The 26,776-nt window shown below is 36.5% G+C and overlaps 1 protein-coding gene across 1 annotated transcript in view; it reads right to left on the bottom strand.

Moving 5' to 3' along the window:
• mao (monoamine oxidase) overlaps positions 1–26,776 on the bottom strand; it is a 90,283-nt gene that overhangs the window by 22,560 nt on the left and 40,947 nt on the right. The gene's annotated exons all lie outside the window — the stretch shown is intronic.

Here is a 26,776-nt window from a genome sequence, read left to right as displayed (position 1 = left end):
GCAAGGCCACCGCCCCGGCGACAGGGGCGGGGCTGACCAACAGCAGAGCAGCCAGGAGGGCACAGTTCATTTAAATGAATGAACTCCCCATCCCTTTGCCACGTCTCCGTCAGGAATAATGCATCCAAGTTCCTGTTGGTAAAAAGCTCATTTAGGGAGAAGGATTTATTGGCAATGGAACGTGCATTTAGTAATCCAAACCGGCTAGGTGGTGGTGACATCATGGTGTTCGTGTCCGCTGTGTGTAATGGGATTTGTGTCAACCACCTACGGTGCCTTTTAGCAGAGTGAAACCCCATACGAGACCTGGATATGACAGGAATGGGGAAGAGCAAGGCAGAGGTGTAGGCTGCTGGAGATGGGGAAGGAGAAGAGGAATTCACTGAGGTGGTTAGTTGACAGGTGGACAGTGAGGGCCTGGGAGAGGAGGAGAGATCAGTTGGGGTGTTGTTTATTCTCACTACAGATTTTATAGGAGACTCTGAACGTGGTGATATTAGATGTGACCAGCAGGGGGAGCAGGTGACTGCAGCAGAAGAGGGAGGGCATAGTCACATTGGTGTGGGTGTGGTTTTGGTCAGGACAGCGTGTTGGATGTTTTGAGCCAAGACCTTGCTGCCTAGTCTAGAGGGGTGGACACCATCGGACTTGTAGAAGGAGGGGCGGTTCCAGAACAGATTAAAGTTATCAATAAAACTGAAGCCGTTCAGAGCAGAGGCGGACTGGAGCCAGGTGTTCAGGCTGAGGAGTCGGCTGAAACGGCCCACACCACGGGCAAAGGAGGGGAGTGGCCCGGAAATGAAAACAGCCTTCCCGGATCCTTTCAGTTTATCAAAGAGGTTTTTAAAATGAACCTTTGTCACTTCGGACTGTTGAAGAGAAGTGTCACTGAAGCCCACGTGAACTATGATCCGGGTAACGGTGGACGGCAGTGAGAGCAGCAGCTGAGGGAGTTCATGGAGGATGGAAGTGACGGTGGAACCAGGAAAACACCTGGTTATGGCGTTAAAGAAACGGACGTGACGGATGATGGAGTCCCCGAGGATAGCGGTGGTCGGAGGGAAAAGTGGTCGAGGAGACGGTGTTGAAGGTGAAGGGTTCCTGGTCTCTCTAGGTAGACATTCCACGGGTGGACCGTCGGAGTGACGGCGGACGGCCTCTCGGAGGAGGCGGCGCCGGGCAGAGGAGCGGACCGAGGAGCGGGGACCCTTGTTCGACGGCTTCACAGGAGGACCGGCTTTAGGACCGTCGCCGGTAATCAGCTCGGTGGCAGCCACGGAGTCAGCAGGAGCCGGTTCCGGGACAGAGCCAGGTGGGATGGGAGCACATCAGCCCTGGCGGGGGGAGCCGGAGTGTTCTCCACGGACAGGACGGCGAAGCGGTTTGATGTGCTGATGGTCGGCGGTGGTGAGTCTTTGCTCGTGTTCTTTTTGCGGCCACGAATCACCACTTCAGACCAGGGTGTAGAACACGGGGGGCGAGAACAGGCAGAGGAAGGATCCCATAACACCGTATCATCACAGGAGGCTTTGGGCTTCTCTGCGCTTTTCAGGAACAGACTGGACAGTGTGGGAAGGCGGCTGGAGAAACCACAGAGCTGGGCATTTTTCTCCGCGAGTTCAGCGGAGAGGCGCAGTATTTCCTCTTTGAGATCCGCGATAGTTTGGTAAGCCTTTACCAGGGTTTTGTTTGCTTGGACGAGAGGACTATCTCCAGCTGATGAGGATGACGCCATGGTGGAAGCAGCGAGATACCAGGCAGAGCGCGGGAAGCGGTGGGTGACAACCAGAGGTAAGGATCCACTGACAATACTGACCTGTCCTGATGAAGGTTTGGGTTGATAGCGTCAAGTTAAAAAGACACGGTTAAGAGGTTGGGTTCAAGTGAGTAAGCGTTGAAAGGCAAGAAATAAGTAGTTAAAAGGCTGGAATTCTGAGAGTAGATCTGCCGGCGGTTTGACAGACGCCACGCATGCGCAGAAGACGAGGAAGTGAGGAAAAAAAAAAAAAAAAAAGACATTACAGCATTACAGCTGTAAGACTGTTGTAAAGACATTACAACATTACAGCTTTTCATCCCACTCTTGTCCAGTGCATCTCCAAATATGGGTTTAGGAACTTTTCCTCTTCCTTAAACTAGGCAAACTCTTTAAAAACCATCTTTGATTAAGTACTAAAGCACATTATTGTGAAAAAGGCCTGTTTTTTTTCCTAATTCTTGAATAGGTGACTTTTTGGCAACATGTGCCAATGCTACAAACATCCGATGATTTTCTAGAATATGATGCATTGCTGTAAACTAAGATACCAACAATATATAAAGTACTTCAAATGAGCTCAACCTTAAACATAAACATGAGTGAAATGTAACATGCACATTTATGCAATGGTGAAATGAATCTAAAAACATAATATACATGTAACATTTTGATAGGGAACATTCTATTGTTCAACAGCTGTTAACAATTAATACATGTTTTTCCCAATGTTGTGGATGATTTTCAATGGAATCTCAAGCTGAGGCATGATCAAAAATAGCAATATCAACAAACAAAAATAAGAAAAAATCCCAACATTTTATAAATTTAATGATAATAATAATGGATTAGATTTATATAGTGCTTTTCTATGAACCCATACTCAAAGTGCGTACAGAGGATCCATTATTCATTCGCTCTCACATTCTCCCTCTGGTGGTGGTAAACTACATCTGTATCCACAGCTGCCCTGGGGCAGACTGACGGAAGCGTGGCTGCTAATCTGCGCCTACGGCCCCTCCGACCACCACCGACCATTCCCACACATTCATACACCAGTGTGAGTAGTAGCACTGGAGGCAAGGAGGGTGAAGTGTCTTGCCCAAGGACACAACAGCACATGGACAGAGCAGGATTCGAACTGCCAACCCTTTGGTTATTGGACGACCCACTCTATCATCTGAGCCATGGCCGCCCCAAATTTAGTGAATTACCACTGTTAGGAAATGATTAGTGCTGGGCAGCGATTAAAATTTTTTAATCATGATTAATCGCATAAACTTCTAGGATTAATCGCAGTTAATCGCACTTGTACACAAAATTAAATAACAAACCCAAACATTGTGTAGTTGGCAGTTTATGCCAAAAGTACAGAAATATGAGCATTTGCAGCAAATAGTGCAATAGCATTTAAGAGCAAGTAGTCTGTAAACACATCAAACAAATAAGATGCTTTTTAACAGTAGAACTGCATTTTCAATTAGCAATGTAAAACAGTCATTGAATCAAATATAAAACCAAACCAATATGCTACTGTCAGGCCGTTAACATTTCTACTAGTTTGTTACAGAAAAACTATAAAGACTTGAGTCAGAGCCACAAACATAACATGAGCTACTGAAAATAAACATTTACAAATCTGTGTACTTGTTTTCCTGAGTTATTATCATAAGCAATAAATATCCTTGTTAAAGTGAGGTAAAGTAGTTGAACACAAACAAACGTATACAGAGATGATTTACTGTTTATCAGTCTTTTTAGCCACTCCATCTTCTGTTTGCTTAGCTTAGCATAGTTGCTGACTTTGGGTGATCCCAGTTTACCAAACTCAGCATCATTTCAAATGATGCAAATTCAAATAAATATATTCATTGTGAATATTTCACTAGAGGTTGCATGTTGAATATTTACAGAATGCAAATCTTGTACTTGGAGGAAGCATTTTCATGGGTTATATTAAAAATTTCAATCAATGTATTATTATTCCAAAGGCTAACTCTTTCTTGAGCTCTTCTCTTCACATTAGACTATATTATGAAGTCTGTGGACTAGTACAGATAACATATAACACTTGTGATTTAATATTATAAACTAAGTTAAATGACTTAAAAAAGTATCTGTTTAAAGTCGAAATACTTCTATTTACTGTCATCAACCACATTAGTTAGCTGTAAAATCCAGAATGCTTCGTCATGGTGAGTTGGGAAGAAATCAGCAGAATATGTTATATTGCCGGTTGTGTAATGTTAACAAGAACAATAAGGATGTTTCTACCTGGATTATTGCTCTATTGCTTAGATACACAGAAGGGAAAGACTGCAACAGGGTCAAAGTTTGTTGTGTTAACTTTGAGATTACAGGTTAAACTCTGTGTCACAAGAGCGTTTGGTATTTCAAAGACACATGCATAGAGGTAGAACACTTAAATGCTTTCTAACAACAACCTTTTAGGTGTGTGAAGAAAACAGTATTTGCCAGTTGAAGCATATTAAATAACCAGACTGTGGCTGTCATACGTAACATCTTTGACGTTTAGCTCGTCAAGCAAATGTGTTTTAAACCCCATTAAACGCCAGTTAAAGACACACACAGACTGACTTCGTACAGCGATGCCTTTGTGTGGATGGTTGTTCTGTTGAAGCTGCACAGATGAAACACCCAAGAGTCTGTGCAGCTGCTATTAAAGCTGTAATGACTTCCTATTGATTACAGTGTCTCATGTGTTCTTGTCTGTTCAGAGGTTAAACCAGAGCTGGAATTTCATTTTATGAAGGGGTATTGTTTTTGGTTCGGTTTGTTTGTTTCTTAACACTCTAGCAGCAAAACTATTGGTTGAATTCATACCAGACTGGGTTTATAGACTGCCAGTGACCCAGAATAGATGTCATTACATTTTGGAAAAGTAGGTCAGAGACCAAATATTTTTATGAATTTAAATTTTTTTTTTTTTTTCATTTAGTTATAATAGACAAAATTTCAAATCGCTATAAAAACATCAATTTTAACTCAATTTACTTAAAAGGTTACAGAGATATACAAATAAATTTTAGACATCGCTCTGCAAAAATATCCAAGTGATAGCTTGTTTTTGAAATTTTTACCTCCGCCAAGTAGGTTATGTTTTTGCCGGCGTTGGTTTGTCTGTTTGTTTGTTTGTTTGTTTGTTTGTCTGTCTGTGTGCAAGATAACTCAAAAAGTTATGGATGGATTTGGATGAAATTTTCAGGAAATGCTGATACTGACACAAGGAACAAATGATTACATTTTGGTGGTGATCGGGGGTGGGGGGGCCAACTGATCTGCCTTGGTGGAGGTCTGCGCTCTCCGATTGCTTTTCTAGAAAAGAGAGCGCAGAACTCCATCAAGGCAGATCAGTGGGCCCCCGTGGCCCCTCCACTCCCAATCACCACCAAAATGTAATCATTTGTTCCTTGTGCCGGTATCAACATTTCCTGAAATTTTCATCCAAATCCGTCCATAACTTTTTGAGTTATCTTGCACATGGACAGACAGACAAACAAACATTGGGCGGGGGGGGCACTGATCTGCCTTGGTGGAGGTCTGTGCTCTCCGAGTGCTTTTCTTTTCTAGTTTGTTACATTTTTTAATCTTTTTCTTTTCCCATTTACTTATAATGGGCAAAATTTCAAACGTCTATAAAAACATCAATTTTGTTTCAATTTACTTCAAACTTGGAACATACTGTATATTTTTTATATTTAAGAAATATTGAATATGAATGAAAGAGTGGATCGATGCCAAAATAAGCTACAATACGTGTGCGGGGCGGAGTTTGTTGTGCCTGGCACCACTTGTTTATAGACATGAACTTGGATAAAGAGTTGTACATTTATACTGAGTTTCCCAAAGCCAGAGTGCACACACAGTGGACACAGTTTCCTTGTACCATGCCCACGGCCTGGTTCACAGGATGTACAGGATGTGTTGGGATAATCCTACCACCGGGCAGCTGTTTCACTGCATACCACCGTTACACCCCCACCCCACACCCCCCGTTTATTTCACACAACCACAACAACATCCAAGCAGCAACTAAATACTAAAAATGGAAAGTTTTCACCAAAATGCATGTTTTAGTTTGTGGGGATTTAGTCATTTTTAACCTCAAAGCTCACATCCCCAAGCAAAACATTAACCTCATAGCATGATTAGTTAAGTCATGTTTTTTTTTTTTTTTTTTTTTTTTTTTTAGGACAAAACCACTGATGCAAAATGAATCAGCAGTGTTAGGAAAGTAAAGTTAAGTAGATATGACAATTTGGCCAAAAATATGACTTTAATGTGCAATTATGCCATGAAGCAAACAAAAAGAACTTCCTCTGACAATGTTTTATAAAGGTACTGTCATTGAATTCTGCACAAGATGTAATTCATTTTAAGAAATACAAACTAACCAATCAACCTGAGATGTTTCTGCTTCTACAGAACGATAGCGGATTACATTGAGCTAACAAAGTGACAGATAGGTCTGGATACTCCTGTCTCACATTATCTTTGGTGAAAGTTTTCCGGTCCTTATTTCCAGCTCTAAAAGCTCCTGAACCATTAGCGACTGTGCATGTAATCTAATGATGAATGATTCACTGTAACGTTAGATTACAATCAAGAAGAATAGCTGCAATTCGTGCTTTTTCTTCAGTTTCCAGTAGTCGACTGTTTTCATATAGGCAGGTTACTAGTACATTTAGACCTCAGTAGTTGTAAATAACTTATTAGGAGGAATTGTTCCATTCCTATACATGATTACTAACCACACCAGTCCAGAGTCCAACTGAACTGTGGTGGTTTGGTGATCTGTACTTGGACACAGTACAAAGTGAACAGAACGGAATAGACTCCACAGGTCAAATGTGCTTGGCCGTGGTACATTTGGACGAGTGAGAGTACAACTGGAATTATGTACAAGGGTCACAAACGGCTCACACTTCTGGTTTTTATAATAACCCTTTCATGCACGAATTCTAAGAACCTTAGTCAATATTTTTTTCTTGAGTGTTTTTGTTCCTCTTTAGGCATGAAAAAACAATGCAATTGATTTTTTTTTTTCTTTATGAACGTATTTTTCATGGAGTTACAAAAATGTCCCCTCAGCTGGACACCATGCATTTAAGTTTTGAAGCAAAGAAACATTTATATAAAAACCATCATCAGAAAGTGATATACTATGTGAAAACTATGAAATAAAAGCTTTTTTTAATGCCACTAATTGCTAAATTGCTACTGTTTTCTCACATTTTATCACACCCTAATATTAGTTATTACTCATTTCATGGAGATAAAATCCTCCTGAGACCCAGGAAATTGACAGTTTTAGCTTTTTTACATTAAAAAATGTTCTTAATTGGAAACTGCATCATGCAACAGTTTTTTCAGATACATTTTTAAAACTACTTTTATTTATTGATAGTTTTTTTTATGGAATGTCCTTTGTAATGGACAGCATTTTTAAAGTAAAACTGTCAAACTTTTGTCCCCTACAGAGGACAAAATGCATCGCTGGGTCTCAGGAGGACATGCAAAAAAAAAAAAAAAAAAAAAAAAAATTGTTTGTTAATTACAGTTTAATACCAATTAGCAATTGATTTACACTAAAACATGTTACTGCAGATCAGGTTTATCAAGAACAGCAAAGTTACAGTAATTGTATGAATTGCAGTGTTTTGGATGATGCATAAGAGTCCTGATATGGAACTAAAACAACAAAACCCATGAATAAACAATAGAACAGCCGTAGAATAACTGTCCACTGGAATGACCAGTATGCATGAAAGGGATAAAGTGCTAATATTTTTACACATATTTCTCACAAAGATGATTAATCAGAGCTATAGCTGCCATTTTATGGTAGATATTGAGAAATAATAATTTATCATTAACCATTATCCTATGATGCAACTCTTAACTCTTTAAAACCTGACATGTCATTGCTGACACACCCTGCACATATGCATTTTGGATGACTGTACCTCTTTCACTTGTTGTGCAATTGGAAAAATTCCAACGGTTTGAGAAACCTGAGATGTTGCACATTATACGCTTTATTGGGTCATTACAGTAGTTTCGCTCCCCCCTGTACTAGAAGCTGGAGAAGAGGCAGTTTTAGCAGTATTATAACATGCAGGAAATTAAAAATGACAGCTAGATTTTGAAAGTTCAAAGTGCTCTGGAAAAATGGGCAAAAGGACTCAGTCACAGCATATTTTCGAACCTTTTTTATCGTCAAAATAAGAAAAAATAAGTCCAGACAGACCATGTTAGGCTTAGGGTTTAAGGGGTTAATTGTAACTGTACTGTTGTTGCATACTGTGTAAATTTGTATGTATTAAGAAGTTGTTTTATTTTATATTTTATCTTTTTTTTATCTTTCTCCTGCTACAAAAACCAGGACTTGGGTTACTATGTCTGGTTCTATCATGTACCATTTACTCATAAAGACCCAGTGGTACTTTTGTGGCAGTTCCCAAATGAATTTTTTTCTATATCTATAAGTGTTTTTATCACCATTTATTGTAATATTATCCTCTTTATTTTGATTTTTTTCAGTGTAAATCATGTATTTTCCCATAATTAATTCACTGATCATGTAGATGTTCATAAAAGCTCAGAGTAAATTCAAAGGTTTATTGTATCTAAACGGACAAAACTGAAGAAAAAGTGACTTTTTTGGTAAAACATAAAAGCAACTGTCTCCATCCACTGTCATTTATTAAACTCCATGGGTTTTACCGGTGAATCAATGTTGTAGAAGATGATGGTGTTCCCATGGTAACTACTGCTAAAAACTCAGAGCTACTTTTCTGGCAGTTCCCAAATACATTTTTCTCTCTATTTAACCTTTCTTAAGTGATTTATCACCATTTATCATAATATTATCCTCTGTTATGCATTTTTCAGTGTACATCATGTATTTTCCTATATTTAAATTCAAAGGTTATTATATCAAAACAAAGAAAACTGAAGAAGTGTCTTTTTCAGCAAATCTATCAATAACTGAACACAAATCGAGCGTCTCCATCCACTGTCACTGATCCAACTCCGTGGGTTTTACTGGTGAATCTATGTTGTAGAAGATGACGGTGTTTCCACGGTAACTACAGAGCCTCTATATGTCCAAATGGGTCATATCCAATGACCATGAAAAGATGACAAACTGTATTTTACACCAATTATTTGCATGTATTGATCAGATTATTGGATCAACAGGTATTAAACAGTTTAGATCAGCAGATGGTCTTGGTCACCAGTGGATGTTTGAGTCTTTATGGGTTAATCGAATGACAATAAAGCCGAGTGTGAGTCTGAATTGGAGTCAAAGTTATGAACATTGACCCCTACATGGTAAGATCCACTGCTTTTATTTGTAATATGACATTTACTTATTCTATCACTTTATTTTTCTAATGATCAATGACAGCGCGATGGGATTATTTTCTAATACCCGGCATCTCAAGGCAGAAACACACTAGGGGTGGATGCGGCGTCTTACAATGTACAGTTTACCTGCTGCCACATCCTGAACAACAGGTCTGTCACCATGGCGACGCTGATGAAGTGAATACAGAGCGACGAGTGCAGAGACGGGGAGGGCGATTGGGAGAGAAGAGGATGCACGGCAGCATCTGTTTCCACATCAGTAAGCACCAAGTCAGCCTCAGAGAGAAAGTAACCGTACACCACATGAAGGTAACGCTGCCGCTGACGAACCGACGGGAACTGACCACGGAAACGCCACTCATTTACACTGTTTTAAAACCGAATACTCAAACTCCTTTAACATACATACTAAGGATTGTCTCTGGTCTCAACTATTGCAATATAGTACAGAATCTTTTCAGCCATTTTACAAGTTTTATCAAAAGCCAGTGGAAACAAATCTTATTTATTACCCCGCTCCCTATTGTTTTTGGTTCAGTTTGTTTCTTTCTTTTGAATTCACACCAAATTGCTTTTTTTTTTATATACTTTATTTTTAACCGATTTTACCTTTTTTAACAAACAGACAGTAAAACAAAAAAGTAAAGACATACGAAACAAGAGATGTCAACAAGCACAGACAGGGCAGTAACAAAAATTAAAGTACAGCGATAAAAATGTGGGTCAATGAGTCACAATGCTATCCAATCATAATAAGAGGGTTGGGTTAGTTTGGGTATTGTCCTGTTTCAGTCCGTGTCAGATCATTCAGATATATTCTCATGTTGCATCCGATCATGTCCCGTAAACCTGCTGACATAATTACATCCATCATTTTCATAAACATTTGTGCACAATTTCTGGAGTGCATATTTACACATGCTGATAGAAAAACACGCAGATGTTGAGGTATATGTGTATTTCTCATGAGAAAAACAAGGTGCTGTTCTATTGGGGCGTCACATCTCCTGGGGTAGATGTCCATTTTAGCCAAAAATTAGTAAATTTGTCCAAATTATGGTTCAAGGAGAAAGTTGGTTTTTCCATATTGGTTATTTCTTTAATAATTCCAATCCATTCCTTCTTTGTTGGGGGTTCTTTGCTCAGCCATTTTCTTGTTATGGCTTTTTTACAGGCTGCCATCATTGTATTAATCAGATATTTGTCTCTAGAGTTGACTGTGGATGGTAGATTTCCAAGATAAACTGTGCAGAAATCATGTTTAATCTTGAGATTAAACATGATTTCTGCATTTAATCTTGAGATTAAACATGATTTCTGCACAGTTTATCTTGGAAATGTACCAAATTGGGTTTATAGATTGCCAGTGACCAACAATAGATCTAATCACAATTTGGGAAAAATAGGTCAAAGTTTAAATTTTTTTTAATGCATTTTTAAAACCTTTTTTTCCCCATGTACTTGTAATGGGCAAAATTTCACATGTCTGTAGCAGCAAAACTATTGGTTGAATTCATACCAAATTGGGTTTATACATTGCCAGTGACCCAGAATAGACGTCAGTACATTTTGGGAAAAGTAGGTCAAAGTAAAAAAAATGTATGAATTTTTTACGTCTTTTTTTCCCTCCCATTTACTTAGAATGGGCAAGATTTCACATGTCTATAAAAACATAAAATTTGTTTCAATTTACTTCAAACTTGGCACATACATAGAGGCAATTGATATGCGGACATCAGCACATGCATAGACATGATGACATCAGCTGGATCAATGCCAAAATAAACCACAATATGTGCGAGGGGTGGGGTTTGTTGTGCCTGGCACCACTTGTTTATCATATAAATTTCTTCTTTTATTGGTTCTGTTTGTATCGGATGCTGCTAATGACAGAGCTGATCTAAAAATGAACTGACCCAAATGATAAAACACCTTTTGAATGTAGATAAAATAAAGAGAATGTTTCTTAGATTTGGATCATTGAGAAGGCCATCTATAAGTAAGTGGATGTAAATCATTTTAGTTCAGTTGCTACAGCTGCAATTCCAGAAATACACGCTTCATTTAAGAATCTATGTGGGGTTTGTTCACAAGACCCTGTTTGTAAAAGAGCCTTGGCATCATTTCACAAGCATCCAGTTAATTAAATGAATCACTTAGAATACAGCAGCTATTGTCTCTCTTTATCTTTAGAAAACAGTTTCCATTGTTGTTTCCATCTAAAAACTATTTAGAATACAATCCCTATTGTCGTCTAAATGAGCCCAGCCTTTGATCACCTTGTAAATTCACTAGTCAGACAGGATATCACCTTTTTTGTGATATAATCCGTCTCCACTGTGCAGTGAATAAAACTCCCTGAACCAGCCACAGCTTTGGGCTTTGAAAAGATTTCTTCTACAAGTAACGTGCAACTTTCTTGAACCTCATTTCTTGAACCAATTTTCCTGTCGATTTCCGAGTATGGTGACATTAGATACATGAATATTTCAACTATGAGCCTTAAACCTTCAACGCCCAGCAATAAGATTCATTATTGTTGAGAATATGACACTCACTGTGGGCTGTACGCTATACCCATCTGCAAGACATGATAAACACTGCATTTTCTAAAATTTATAAACACAATTAGCATTTTTTTTTTTTTATCCTCATGTATCACTATCACCGTATTTCCTCATATAAAAATCAGAAGTCAGTTGCCAGGAGGTTTGGCTGAGAAAATATAATGTTGGATGCACTACTCTACTGTTTTATTTGAGCAAATTCAGACAATGTCATATCTGGTTTCATTACCTTTGGAGTGCATTTGTGTTAATATCTGAGCCAAAAAGTACTTTGTAATAACTTATAAATGCCACAAGATGGCAACACTTTGACAATAAAAGCCCTGTAAACTCCATAGGGCTTTTAAGTTGAAATTTTTAAGGAAGTGTAGAGTTTTCACTAACATTACAGTAAAATACATTTGTCTGATATATGACCATTACGTCCAGTTCTACTAATTAAACAGGGAATAAAAATAAAGAGTTTAATATTTTACTTAGGAGTTAGAAGAAGCAAAAAGCAGTTAAACTAAACATAAATATTACTGAATGTGTAAACTAAGCCTCCTCTACTGCTGGGGCTGTTTAGCTTTCTGAATGTGAGTCAGTGGTAGTGCATAATAGTTTAATACTTCATTTATAAACATTAATGAAATGACAAGTTTCCTGTTTCTAAACAAAAATAGATGATCACCAGTGACTGACTTATGCTACTAGTAACCCATACAGACCCAAACATCCAGCAGTGACCACAATCATTTACTGATGTAAAAAATATAAAACCTGTTGATCCGCTAATCCCATCAATACATGTAAATACTTGGTGTAAAATGCAGTTTGTCATCTTTTCATGGTCATCAGATATGACCCATTTGAACGTTCAGAGGCTCCATAGTTACCGTGGAAACACCATCATCTTCTACAACATTGATTCACCAGTAAAACCCATGGAGTTGGGTCAGTGACAGTGGATGGAGACGGTTGGTTTATGTTCAGTTAATGCTATATTTTCCTGTAAAAGTCACTTTTTCTTCAGTTTTCCCTATTTCTGATATATTTACCATAAGCTTTAATCTGACATTTTATGAACATCTACATGATCAGTCAATTAAATGCAGGAAAATACCTGGTTTTAACTTAAAAATGCGAAATACAGAGGATAATATTAGAATAAATTGTGATGAATCACTGAAGAAAGGCTGAAAATTTTGAAAAATTCATTTGGGAACTACCACAAATGTAGCACTGGGTCTTTATGGGTTAAACGTCCACTGTGTCAGGCGGGTTTCTTTACCTTTACCCTATATCTATTTTAAACAAACCATATAAACCATATAAACCATATAACTGCATTAATTATGGAAAAACAAATACACTTAAGATTATTGGCCTCCAGCGTCTTTGACTTAAACGACAGATAAAGATACTGTTAGAAAATCCTAATAACATACTTTTGTGTGGTGTAGGTGCAATCATGAGTCACTTCTGTTGGTTCCTGTGAACGTGCAAATATGCACGACGTCCACATGGCAGACGGACAGAGGACACAATCCATGCTCTTTCTCAATCTTTGATAACCAGGGAAAGTATTTAATCAAAGTCTGCCTCCCCAGCTCTGATAGAGATACTTTATTAATAAATCCAGTGCTGAGAGCTGCAGCTGCCTGTTAGGCAGTAGTTTGCTGATAAGGGAAACCAGCGCTGGCCTTTTGGATTACAATCTGCCATAGAAAAGCTGATTAGCTACGCGGCTTTCTTGAAAGCTAACTCTAATTACACAATGGCTTGGCTCACATGCTGGCTTCCTGCTCAAGCTACTGTCAAGTGCATTCATGAAAGCACTATCATATAAGTCAGACTACGACAATTTTAGTCCGTAAAATTGACACTTACGCTGTGATCAGAAAAGTTAGACATGGCATTCGTTTTTAGAGTTTATCAGTCTGAATCAAACCTCGGCTAATCCAAAGCTACTTATAATCAAAATACAGTGTAGTGATACTCAACAGGGTGACTCCGTTTGTTGTGATGAGGAGCAAAAAATACAAAGGTTTGGATAAAAGTCACACAACCACATTTGACTCAGTTCTACTGCAGCATCAGACCACATAAACACACACATCCCATAATAGTATATTACAGTCATAATTTTAGAACTAAATAAATAAACAATGGTGTATATCAAGACTGAGGAGAAATAAAGGTTAAAATTGATCCAAAACCCTTTAGAATACAATACAATGTCTCTCTATATACATTTTAACTTCTGCTACTATTACTTATATGAGTTAATAGTGAATTTAAAAATATAGTGATACTATTGTTTATTTAAGACGTATTCCTTGTTGTGTTGAAGAAACGCAACCATTCTTTTACAGCAGGGGTGTCAAACTCATTTTAGTTCAGGGGCCACATTCACCCCAATATGATTTCAAGTGGGTCAGAAAGGAAAATAATAACAGTGAAAAAAGTTTAATTACATTATGGAAGTGTTTACATCAATAATGTTTCCTTAAAAATGTGAATAACACGTACAACCTCAAACGTTTAAAAAAAAAAAAAAAAAAATCAGTGTAATTTTAACAATATTATGCCTCAGTTTACCATTTACATTTGTGCATTACAACTTACAGATCACAGTGGGTCTACAAATACCAAACCTGGGGGGGCAGAGCCTTCTCCATTGCAGCTCCAACCCTCTGGAACCCCCTCCCACCTTCTATCCGACATTGCTTCGACCCCAACACCTTTAAATCCCTTTTAAAAAGTCATTTATTTAAGATTGCTTTTAATGTTTAATCCTAATGTTTAATGTTTAACTGTTTCATATTCCTATACCTGCCTTTTGCACCTGCTTTTAATCTGTTTTTAATATGTCCGGTTTATGTTTTAATCTGCTGCATGTAAAGTGTCTTTGGGTTCTATGAAAAGCGCTACACAAATAAAATAGATTATTATTATTATTATTATTATTATTATTATTATTATTATTATTATTATAAATAAACAAAACATTTAGTAACAGGAATAATATGGTTGAAATTGCACCTATTTCTCTTAACCCGTAAGGACCCAGTGTGACTCTTGTGTCAGTTCCCAAATGAACATTTCTCTCTACTTCACCTTTCCTAAGTGATTTATCACCATTTATTATAATATTAATCCCAGAATTTTGCATTTCTATTTTCCTATGTTTAATTTACAGATCATGTAGATGTTCATAAAAGCTCAGAGTAAATCAAAGATTATTGAATCAAAACAGAAAAAAAGTGATTTTTTTTTCAGTCAAACATATTAATTGAACATAAACCAAGTATCTCCATCCACTGTCATTGATCCAACTCCATGGGTTTTACTGGAGAATCAGTGTTGTAGAAGATGGCGGTGTTTAGCCTTTCTTAAGTGATTCATCACAATTTATTCTAATATTATCCTCTTTCACATTTTTAAGTTAAAACCAGGTATTTTCCTACATTTAATTGACTGAGCCAAGCCCGGATTAACCATATGGGCAACTGGGCAATTGCCCAGGGGCCCGCGATGTCTGAAGGGCCCTGGGTAGCTCGGGCATAACGAAAATATCTGGTTATCTTTTGCTTATAAATGAAACTGTCCGCTGTCCGGAGCTATTGCACTGCACAGAAACCCTGCTCCTGCTGTCTGTGACCGTGAGCTGAGACCCTCTCCTCATTGGTCAGTCCAAAAAGCAAATCAGCTGTGACGCAAATCAACGTGCGTGCACTGAGCGGGATGTGAGACGTCAAGAACTATGTACGTACGCGAATCAAAACGATGTTTACATTGCACTTACTTTAACTCTCTTGTTGAATTCTGAGGTGACAAGTGGATTTCTGTTTAACTCTTTCTTCGCCAATGACGAGATTTTCCGTCAGTCCGTGTTTTCACTGTTATGCTATAGTTGGAGGTGTTGCGGATCATGTGAAATACTTTCCTTAGTCCAAAAACAAACAGTTAAGCAGTTTTTTCGGAAAAATGAAGGACCGGGTTAAACGCTTTTGCACTGGAGTCTCCGTATCCCATGGCAACGCATCCAGCGGCAGTCACTGAATGAGGAAGTGCAGACTGTGCAGGAACCGCGCGCAGTTTCAAAAGCCTTAAAGATGATTATGGAGACAGAGTCTGACAGTTCAATATGTGATGGAGCTACAGAAGAACCATTTAGAGACAGGAATGGAGAAATAGAAGGTGAGGGAGACGGACACGGAACACGGGAAACACGGAGCGGCTGAGGTCCGACACGGAGATGGGGGGGGGGGCACGGAGCGACACGGAGAAAATGACAGACAGGAGGAAGAGAAAAGAGACATTTCTAGGGGACATTCAAGGAGAAGACAGACAACCAGACGTGGGACAAGACAAAGGACAGCTAGTGTTCATCTGTTAGAGTGAGTTCAGATTCAGACTGAGGACACAGAACAGATTCAGCTGTAGAATGTCAGCAGGGACACAGGTAAGACACTGTTTGATTTAGCTTTTGTATGAAATAAATAAATAAATAAATACATATATTCATCCAAAGATAAATAACTACATGTCCATATAATTATTTACAGATCAAACACAGCAGGTGGTCCAACAGGAGGATGTGGTGCAGCCAAGCAAAGGCCAGAAATCTGCAGTATTTAGTGAATTTGTTTCTTTTTTTCTTGAAAATGAGGAATATTGAAGTGTTTATATCAAAAAGCTAAACTAATATGTTGTTACTTATAACTGATGTATGTCAAAGTGTAAAGTTTAGAAGGAACCTGGTGCTTTAGAAGATGTTTGGTCTAAAGTTTGGTGTGGATTCCACTAACATTTTGTGGAATGATGGGATATCTTAGAGCTGTTTGTTATTATTATTGTTGTTATAATTATTTTATTTTGTGATTTTGAATACAGTGTTACTGTTGGTAAAGAAGAAAGAGTCAAAAATGTAAATAGGAAATCAGTTTTATCTTGAAAATCAATGTCTTTGAAAAAATTCAATTTTCTCAGTTTTTTGCTCTAAATTCATTTTTTTCCTGAAAATGACCAATATTCAAATATTCATATCTCACGAACGAATGAAGATAGAATAAAATCGTTTTTTGTGTTTAAAAGTTGAAGTTCTGTTCTTTCTTTTGATGTATTCAGTGTTCACATACTCCTAACACAACATTTTCAGTGAGCCTCCAAAGATGAGTGAAAATGACCAAAAAGGCTGGCGCTGGCTACCAACTCAATGGAAAATGCTCTGGCGGGGAAAGAGTAAAAATTCATATCTGAGTCTATCAGATTATGTTTGTGTTTTGTCTGTGGGCTTTTTCTGACGATTCAATACATTCGTGTTGGCAAAAAGTGTTCTTAAATATATACTGGATACTTTGGAAATGGTTTCTTATTTATTTTTTGTGAAAATGGAGGACACTTCCCTCTCTTTCTAATGTTGTGGATCAATTTTAGATTATACTGATGCTAATGTGTTTTGTTTTCATATCATCATATGCAAGTGAGTGGCCTTGACAAGAGGCTATAGGGGTGCACTTGTAGTTCTACGAGCATTTACACATTTGTACATCAAAATGCATTTGATGATAGTTAGATATTGAAGTATGGGGTATATTTACATATATTCCTGGAACTTATTCTGTATTTTGCCAGATTATAGGGATCCTGGGGTTGTGATGATAGGGCCCTTGAATATTGTTGCCCAGGGTACAATGAAGTGTTAATCTGGCCCTGGACTGAGCATATAGATATTAATGAAATCTCAGATTAAAGTTGATGGTAATTATATCAGAAAGAGTGAAAACTGAAGAAAAAGTGACTTTTACAGGAAAATATAGCATTAACTGAACATAAACCAGCCGTCTCCATCCACTGTCACTGACCCAACTTCATGGGTTTTACTGGTGAATCAATGTTGTAGAAGATGGCGGTGTTTCCACGGTAACTACAGAGCCTCTGAACGTCCAAATGGGTCAAATCTGATGACCATGAAAAGATGACAAACTGTATTTTACACCAATTATTTACATGTATTGATAGGATTAGGGGACTAACAGGTATTGAACATTTTAGCTCAGTAGATGGTATTGGTTGATGGTGGATGTTTGGGTCTTTGTGGGTTAAAGACAGCAGTGATACAAGCTAAAAATGCAAGAGCTGAAGCAAGGAAACGTCAGAATTTTAACATATACACCTTCCTTCTGCTCTCAAAATCGAGACTGAATGTAAAAATGCAGAGGGCAAAACTATGACATTTATTGAAAAGTGAAACCACCTCGGACAGGAAGATAAGTATTGAATATTTGCGTCAAAACTTGCCACGTTCATTTCTAATAATGTGTGTTAATTCTTCAAAAAACAGGTAAAATAACCTTAAATGACCATAAATGGAGGAAATATATTTATGGAAACTAAAGAGAGGTAGACAAATACAGACATTCATGAGTTTCTGTGCTGGGTATTCCATTTTTACAACATTTTTGCAGAGTCAGCCGTGACAGCGAAAACAAAACTAATCCCTCCACACATATGCAAGCAGAAAAAGCATGAGTGCACAAACACAGACGAATATGCCGTCTGCCACTGATAGGGGTGACTAGCATTTGATGAGGTATGCTGCCATGGAAACCTGCCAGAAAGCTACCAGTGGCGTGTGTGTGAGTCCATCTTTGAGTGGATCTTACAGAGATAGTAGCTAAGGAGACACTCACAGGAGCTCCAACACATGGTTCCACATGCAGCCTTCATCAGTGCAGCTGCCTAGTCCCTTTGTTCAACCACATTTCACCCCCTTCCCAGACCGCTCTGTCTGTGCCAAACGCCGTACTGGTGACATTTCACAGCACTGCTGAAGTAGGTCATGCAAATAGTACATCAGTGTTGTGGACAGAGGCCTGAGATGACCACCACACTGGACTGTCCAGGACTAGTGCAGAGGAAGATGACTTCTATTATATGTATTACAACTGAGCATACCAGATTTCTTCAAATGAATTACATCTTGTGCAGAATTCAACGACAGCACCTATGTAAAATGTTGTCAGAGGAAGTTCTTTTCGTTAGCTTCATGGCATAATTGCACATTAAAATCATATATTTGGACTAGGGATGTAACGATTACCGGTACAACGTAAACTGCGGTAAAATTGCAGATGGTTAGTATTAGCGTTTAAATTCGAATTATCATGATAACCGTGTTTGATTACCGCACTTTTAGGGAAAAAAAAAAAACAATGTAAAGATCTGCTTTTATGTCAAATATTTGAGTATAGTTTTAATTTATTACAATTTTGATTTTCTATGCCTAATATTTGGAACCAATATTCATTTTTAAAGTCTTTGAAAAGGTTCGTTAAGCATCTTTGTGTTATTTATGCAACAAATTATATACATTTTTCAAATCGAATTTTATATTTTTTTGTGTTTTCTGACCTTTTATGTTGCTATAGTAGGTTAAAGTGAAAAAAATAATAGGCTGATGATATAGATGAAGTTGTGCTGAAAAAAAAGATACCAAACATGGGTATAGTAAACATTTCTTTGTATAGTATATATATATATATATATATATATATATATATATATATATATATATATATATATATACACACACACACATATATATACATATATATATATATATATATATATATATATATATATATATATATATATATATATACACACACACACACACACACATATATATATATATATAGAGGCAAAATCAAAAGTACTGAAAAACGGACAAAATAGGCTCAGACCACTAAGGGTTAATATTTGAATGTTTCTGCAACAGAAGGTACATTGTGCCTATTATTTTATTTTATTTTTATTTTTTTTAAAAATACAACTTGGTTAAATTATTTCAGTACGTCTATAAGTACTTCTTGAACATTTTGAGCACAATTTCAACAATACCGCGATAATAATGATAACCGTGATCATTTTGGTCACACTAACCGTGATATGAAATTTTCATATCGTTACATCCCTAATTTGGACAAATTGTGATATCGGCATAACTTTACTCTCTTAGCACTGCTGATTTATTTTTCATCATTAGCTTTGACCTGAAAAAATATGACGTAAGTAATTATACTATAAGGTTAATGATATGGTATTTTGAGAAATGCACAATGTCAGTGTTTCTCAAACTGTGAGGCTTGAGTATTGAATGCAGATTTATAAATTCAAGAAACCTGAATTATTATGCAATTATGCTATGAGGGTGAAGTATGTACAGCGGTAAAAACTAATGCTTCAGAGGAAAAATCATCTTCTATAAACCATAATGATAGTATTTAGTGTGAATTCCCTTTAAAATTAACATCTTTAACCCTTTTGTTCAGACAATATGACATTAATTGCATTCATTTTCTGATGTTTTACTCTAGGTTTCATTCATCTCATGTCAGATGTTTCTAAGTGTTTGTGCTGCTTCTTATCATGGGGTCAGGGGTCACATTAAATAGTTATTTTAACCTTTACAAACTATTTAGTTCAGTGTTCTGTTTATCTTGTAAGGCTGTGCAGATATTTAATGTATTTTCTTGCTGTATCTGAAGAAAAGGGAATGAGAAATAAATATGTACGCTCATTTCAACTCTGCAAAAACGGCAAAACAAGCACAATACTGTCATTCAATAAATTCACTTATGAGGTCAAATTTGATCCAAACAGATCTTCAGCCAGTATCACAGAAAACAGGGAAATACCCATTGTTCTTTGTAATCTATTAAATTATGTAGCTGTTGTAAATAATTTATTGCAGGTCATAAAGCGCAGACTACTATGTTGTTTGTGGCGTCTATTGTATAATTTGGAGTAACAGCCGTGATTAGATAAACACCTTATTCGCTGTTTAAAAGGAACCGACTTTACAGTCAAATAACAAACAGTAGGAACAGTTCGTGCAAAAAGGAAGCTGCTTTCAGCGTCCACAAAGGTAGGTATTATAGAGACGCTCATTTCAACCCTGCAAAAACAACTAAGTACAGTCGATTTGGATTTGTGAATAAAAGCGCTACATGTTCCATTTGATTAGTACGCTGCATGAGTTTCAGCGTTTTCTCTTCATTCTTATCTCGTTTTAAGGTAAACAGTAAAAACCCATAAACAGTCACTCATGTTCAGTGCATATCTACTATACCTAAATCCAGAAGCAAGGAACAAGGAAAGGACTAAATAATCTGAGTGGGCCCGCTGTTATTCCGTCAACACCTTTATCAGCATTAGTTGATACAATTTTCCAAGAATGATACGATAAGTAGGTTTATTTGGGGCAATTTCATGTCAGTTCAGGACATGAAGTGAATAAAAGGAGGCTGCGATCGCAAATACAAAACAGTTTTTAACGTCCTAAACACAAAAATATAAAAGAACAGCACATGACAGTGGGGATAAAACTGTGATATGCTTCAGGAAGTGCTTCATATGTCTGTAAAAGTTTCTGCAGGAGTGTGTTTTGGTCGATAAACATAAATAAAAAAAGGTGGAGTGTGTTTCTGTTTTTCAATAGTACATTTTAGGGTTATTATTATATTATATTATCATATTATTGTTTGACTCTTGTATCAAGTTAGCGATAAAGGTGTAAAAGCACTGAGGGGTAGGATTAAATAAGTTCATACTTCTTCCCACTCCTTTTCGACCATGCAAAATTCAGACTTGTATGTGCTTGGAGATAGATTCTGTCCATTTGAATGTTTTATTTATTTATTTATTTATTTATTTTTTGCATGTTCGAAATAAATAAATAAATCAAAGCAAATCAAGGGTTAAGTAAAAAGCACCAACACAAACAAACAAACTGCCCGAGACTGTTCTTACAATGTTTTAAAAGTTGTTTTGCAAACTGTTTTGTAAACCAGTCAGACGTGAAAATAAGATGGAGTTTAATCCCAGGTCACATGTATATGAAGATGAATTTTCTTCCAGTGTAATATTATGTTCAATGTGTTAATCAATCAATGTGTCATCCTCACTTTTACTGTTATGTTAAGGCATATTTTGTATGCAATTTTGTATTTTCTTACATCGTGAGTATTTAGAGCAGGGGTAGCAACCTGTGGCTCCGGGGCCACATACGGTTCTTGGGCCCTTTTCCAGTGGCTCAATGTGGCTTTGTCAAAAATCATATGGAAATGAATAACACTTTTTTTTTTTAAACATATTTTGCTATTATTGACACAATCAAAATTATTGTAAAAACATAGACTACTGTCCAAACAAATTAAAAAAATAGTTGTAGTAGGAGTGAAAGTAGACTGCTTTTTAATTTCATGATACTGAAGGTATTTGTCTTTCATTGCAAAGAAAGCCTTCACATACCAAGTGATTTTTGCTGCAAAATGAAAATAATGACAAACTTCACTGTTTTCTTTAGTTTTGTAACTTCTTTGTATTTCTGTAAATGCACTGAAACTATTATTTATTCTCCACATGTTCTGTACAAACTAATCCTAAAGAGCTTCTTAAACAGTCACCACTTTGAGGAAAAATATAAGGGTACCTTTTGGCTCCAGACCATTTAGTTTTTCTATTTCTTTCCTAAAATGGTTCTTTAGATTGTAAAGGTTGTCGACTGATGATTTAGAGGTAGACTGATATATCGTGCCGATATATTGATTTTTTTTCAACATCAGCTATCGGCCTTAATTTTTTTTTTGAAAGCAGATATTTGATCAGTAGTAAAAAAGTTATAAGATATTTGATCAGGCACCTGTGTGGGCAGCACTTGAAGTTCCATAAATGTTAAAAGAGTATTATGTGTAGGTGTATTAATACTTTCATTTATATTGCTGCATTAAAAATCTTAGTTATCTAAGTGTCTCAGTTGTATTTTATGGTCAATGCGCTTTAATGTGCTTTAAAAAAAAAAAAAAAAAAAAAAAATTTGGTCTGGCTGACCAAATTTTAAAAATCGGCATAAGTCTTAGAAAAACCTATATCTGTCGACTTTCAGGCATAACAGTTGTTCTTTTTTTTCTATTATTTGATTTTTTGTGTATTGTTTATCATTATTATTATTATTTTTCTATTGCTTGATTTTTTTATTTGTGTACAGGGTGGGGAAGCAAAATTTACAATGAACATTTAGTTGTATTTTCTCAGCAGGCACTATGTCAGTTGTTTTGAAACCAAACATATATTGATGTCATAATCATACCTAACACTATTATCCATACCTTTTCAGAAACTTTTGCCCATATGAGTAATCAGGAAAGCAAACGTCAAAGAGTGTGTGATTTGCTGAATGCACTCGTCACACCAAAGGAGATTTCAAAAATAGTTGGAGTGTCCATAAAGACTGTTTATAATGGAAAGAAGAGAATGACTATGAGCAAAACTATTACGAGAAAGTCTGGAAGATACTATTAAAGAAGAATGGGAGAAGTTGTCACCCCAATATTTGAGGAACACTTGCGCAAGTTTCAGGAAGCGTGTGAAGGCAGTTATTGAGAAAGACGGAGGACACGTAGAATAAAAACATTTTCTATTATGTCAATTTTCTTGTGGCAAATAAATTCTCATGACTTTCAATAAACTAATTGGTCATACACTGTCTTTCAATCCCTGCCTCAAAATATTGTAAATTTTGCTTCCCCACCCTGTATTGTTTATTATTATTATTATTTTTATTTTTGTGTCATATGTTTTGTATTATGTCTGTGTCTGAAATAAACTAACCTAAACTAAACTTCTAGCATTTACACTGTACATGTTTTCTCTTCCGTGCTCATGTTGAGCTCATCTGTCCATTGCAGTTCAGTAAGAACTGAGTAAAGTGTAGGAGAAGTTTCCAAAGGCTCCGATGTTTCAGAGTGATCTAGAGTTCCAGACCTGCAGTTGAACGGTTGCAGCTTAGATTGATCTAACCCTAGTTTTACAATTTCACATAAATACATTTTTATTAAATTTAACCCAAAAAGTTAGTAACCCTATTCCCAAAACACCATTAGTAGTTTGTTTGAATATTTTAGAAAGAGAAATGAGACGTATAAATGACAGTGATGACTAACCTCAACCTGACTCAAACCCTAAACTTATTTTTTCCAGGACTGCATGAGTTTTTCCATAATAACTGTTTTTAGTTGAAGTTATGTGTTAAAAAAAAATCAGCAGTCTGTCATAAAGGAATATCTTTTTCCTAAAATCTCTGGTAATTGTTTCTTTTTTTCCCAAATATCTGGTACTTATTAAAAGTTTTCTGCAGTGATGCAAAAAAAAAAGTTATAATTGTCGTGAGGTGCTTTACAATCTTAAGGTTGAAAAGTTGAGATTTTCTCTTAGAGGCTCAATTAAATTATTTCATACCACTTGGGATCCATTTTTACGGTATTTCAATTCTTTAAATTTTCCTCAGAATATAGATGATTAAGCATCATTGAGAAAGAGGGGAAAGGAGAGGAAAAGAGGGAATGAGAAATTACGTGTAGTCTTTTCCTTTCTTCTCTTATTTCTGTGTACTATACTAACTTTTTACTTTTATGATTTGAGTTCCTTTATCATTATTTATGGTTTCCGTTTTTTGATTTTCTTCTATGTTTTGTTTTTTTTTTTTGGCCTGTGGGTTGAGTGGGTGGGAAGGGATGGGTGTTGACAGTCACATATGTCATTCTTGATTGTGCATTGACTGCTACGAATTGATATGTCTGTCGTGTTCATTGAAAATGTTCAATAAATATAGTTGGAAAAAAAAGTTATAATTTACCCAGAAGTCAATGCAAATACATCCTTATTCAGGCATCTAAAGCCTATTAGACTATTACTGGTTAGATTTCATCCTTAGTACAAGTATATTTATGTAAAAATCATTCCCACAAAATGAGTATAAGACACACAAATGCACACAGGAAGTGCAGTCGTTTTTACAGTTTTACATACAGTATGAGGAACAACAAATCCAATCAGGTGGAGGAACACGGCTGTTTTAAGGACAACGGTGACCCCACGTTAATGAGATATGAAGCACATAATACCAAGACCAAAGAAACATGGCCTCTGTCTGTTTGTGTGTCTTTGCTACTCTTTCAACCACTCAAAGAAAAGAGAAACCGCATTACAAAACTCCCTCTGGCGAAGATTAGAATCTACAGTCGCTAATGCTGAAGAGGAGAGGGGCGGCTGGCTGCACGGCTGACACAGAGTAGGATTTAATGTTTGGTTTTCCTCCCTGTAATACCTACCTTTGTGGATGCTGAAAGCAGCTTTCTTTTTGCACATACTGTTCCTACTGTTTGTTATTTGAAGGTAAAGTTGTTTCCTTTTAAACAGTGAATAAGGTGTTTATCTAATCACGGCTATTATTCCAAATTCTATAATAGAGGCCACAACAATATAGTAGTCTGCACTTTGTCATCTCCAAAAAAATTATTTAGAACAACTACATAATTTAATAGATTACAGAGAACAATGGGTATTTTTCTGTTTTCTGTGATACTGGCTGAAGATCTGTTCGGATCAAAGTCAATTTATTGAATGACAGTATTGTGCTTGTTTTGCTGAGTTGAAATGAACATACATATTTATTTCTCATTCTCTTTTGTTTTAGATAGAAGAAAATACATTAAATATATGCACAGCCTTAAAAGACACACAAAACACTGAACTGAACTACAAAGGTCATAAAAGTTAAAGTCACTATTTATTTAAAAACTGAAAAGTTCTCTATCACATTTTTCATTTGTTTGTTTGTTAATACTCTAAGCAGCAAAACTGTAAGTTAAATTCATACCAAATTTTGTTTATATATTACCAGTGACCCATAATAGATCTCATTATATTTTGGGAAAAGTAGGTCAAAGTTCACATTTTTTCTAAATTTTTTAAAAACTCCCCCCCCCCCCCATTCACTTATAATGGACAAAATTTCAAATGTCTGTAGCAGCAAAACTATCGGTTGAATTCATACCTTATTAGGTTTATAGATTGCCAGTGACCCAGAATAGATGTGGTTACATTTGGGAAAAGTAGGTCAAAGTTCAAATTTTTTATGAATTTTGAAAATCTTTTTTCGTCTCCCATTTACTTATAATAGGCAACATTTTAAATGTCTATAAAAACATCCATTTTGTTTCAATTTACTTCAAACTTGCCACATATATAGAAGCAATTGATATGCTGACATCAGCTATCAGGAATGGGTATATAAACAAAATTATTCTAACTTTATGGGCAATAGTGTCTTAGTGCATCAAATATTTGCACATGCAGTAGATTTGTGACTAAAGTGCATCAAACTCACCTTTTTCATATTTAATCACACTTTAATTTAGTAAAATGAGGCAAAGTATTCACATTGTTTTCCAAATTTAGGAGGTGTTTTTGTCTGATCTCCGTCACTAAAGTTTGTCGTATGTGTGCAAATGTTTCACAGTAAAAGGCTTATTAAGAAATCAGCTTAAACTACATCGAGCTTTTAATGTGAAACAGTCTGAGGACATTTTAATTTATTTTTAAGAAAATATGACCATATTTAGCCAATAGGGATGGGAATCGATAAGAATTTAACAATTCCGATTCCATTATCGATTTTGCTTATCGATCCGATTCCTTATCGATTCTCTTTGGGGGAAGGAATAAAAGAGTACAAACAGGTATGTTTGCATTAACTGTGTTTTATATTTCCATCTGCACAGAAAATATAACATATACAATATGTACAAATAATAATAACAGATGACGCCGGGCCCGGTTTTGGGGGGGGGGCACGGTGAAAGTGAAACTAAAGACGCTTTACTAATTCCTTTATTGCTGCATTTTCACTACGTGGAACCAGTTCGACTTGGCCTGTCTCCCGTTGTTGTGCACCTCATTTCCTTTCCCCTACCTTCGGAAACTTGTATTTGATATGCACCGCACCGGAACTGGAACAGGGCCCAGATGACGGCCTGGTGTTCACTCTGCCGCTACATTCACAAGCGTCACTAAATAGCGTATCAAATACGTGACATTCCTGTAAATGAATCACATGCTGTGGACAAATGTTTGAACATATTGGAGGGACTTCACCTTTTTGAAGAAATGGAGGCTTTGACAGTGTTCCAGTGGACCTGGTGTCGTCTTTTTAGACTGTTTCTGCTTC

Source organism: Sphaeramia orbicularis, chromosome 21, assembly GCF_902148855.1.
Source record: "Sphaeramia orbicularis chromosome 21, fSphaOr1.1, whole genome shotgun sequence".
Taxonomy (NCBI): Eukaryota; Metazoa; Chordata; class Actinopteri; order Kurtiformes; family Apogonidae; genus Sphaeramia; species Sphaeramia orbicularis.
This window is presented reverse-complemented; position numbering and strand designations above follow the sequence as displayed.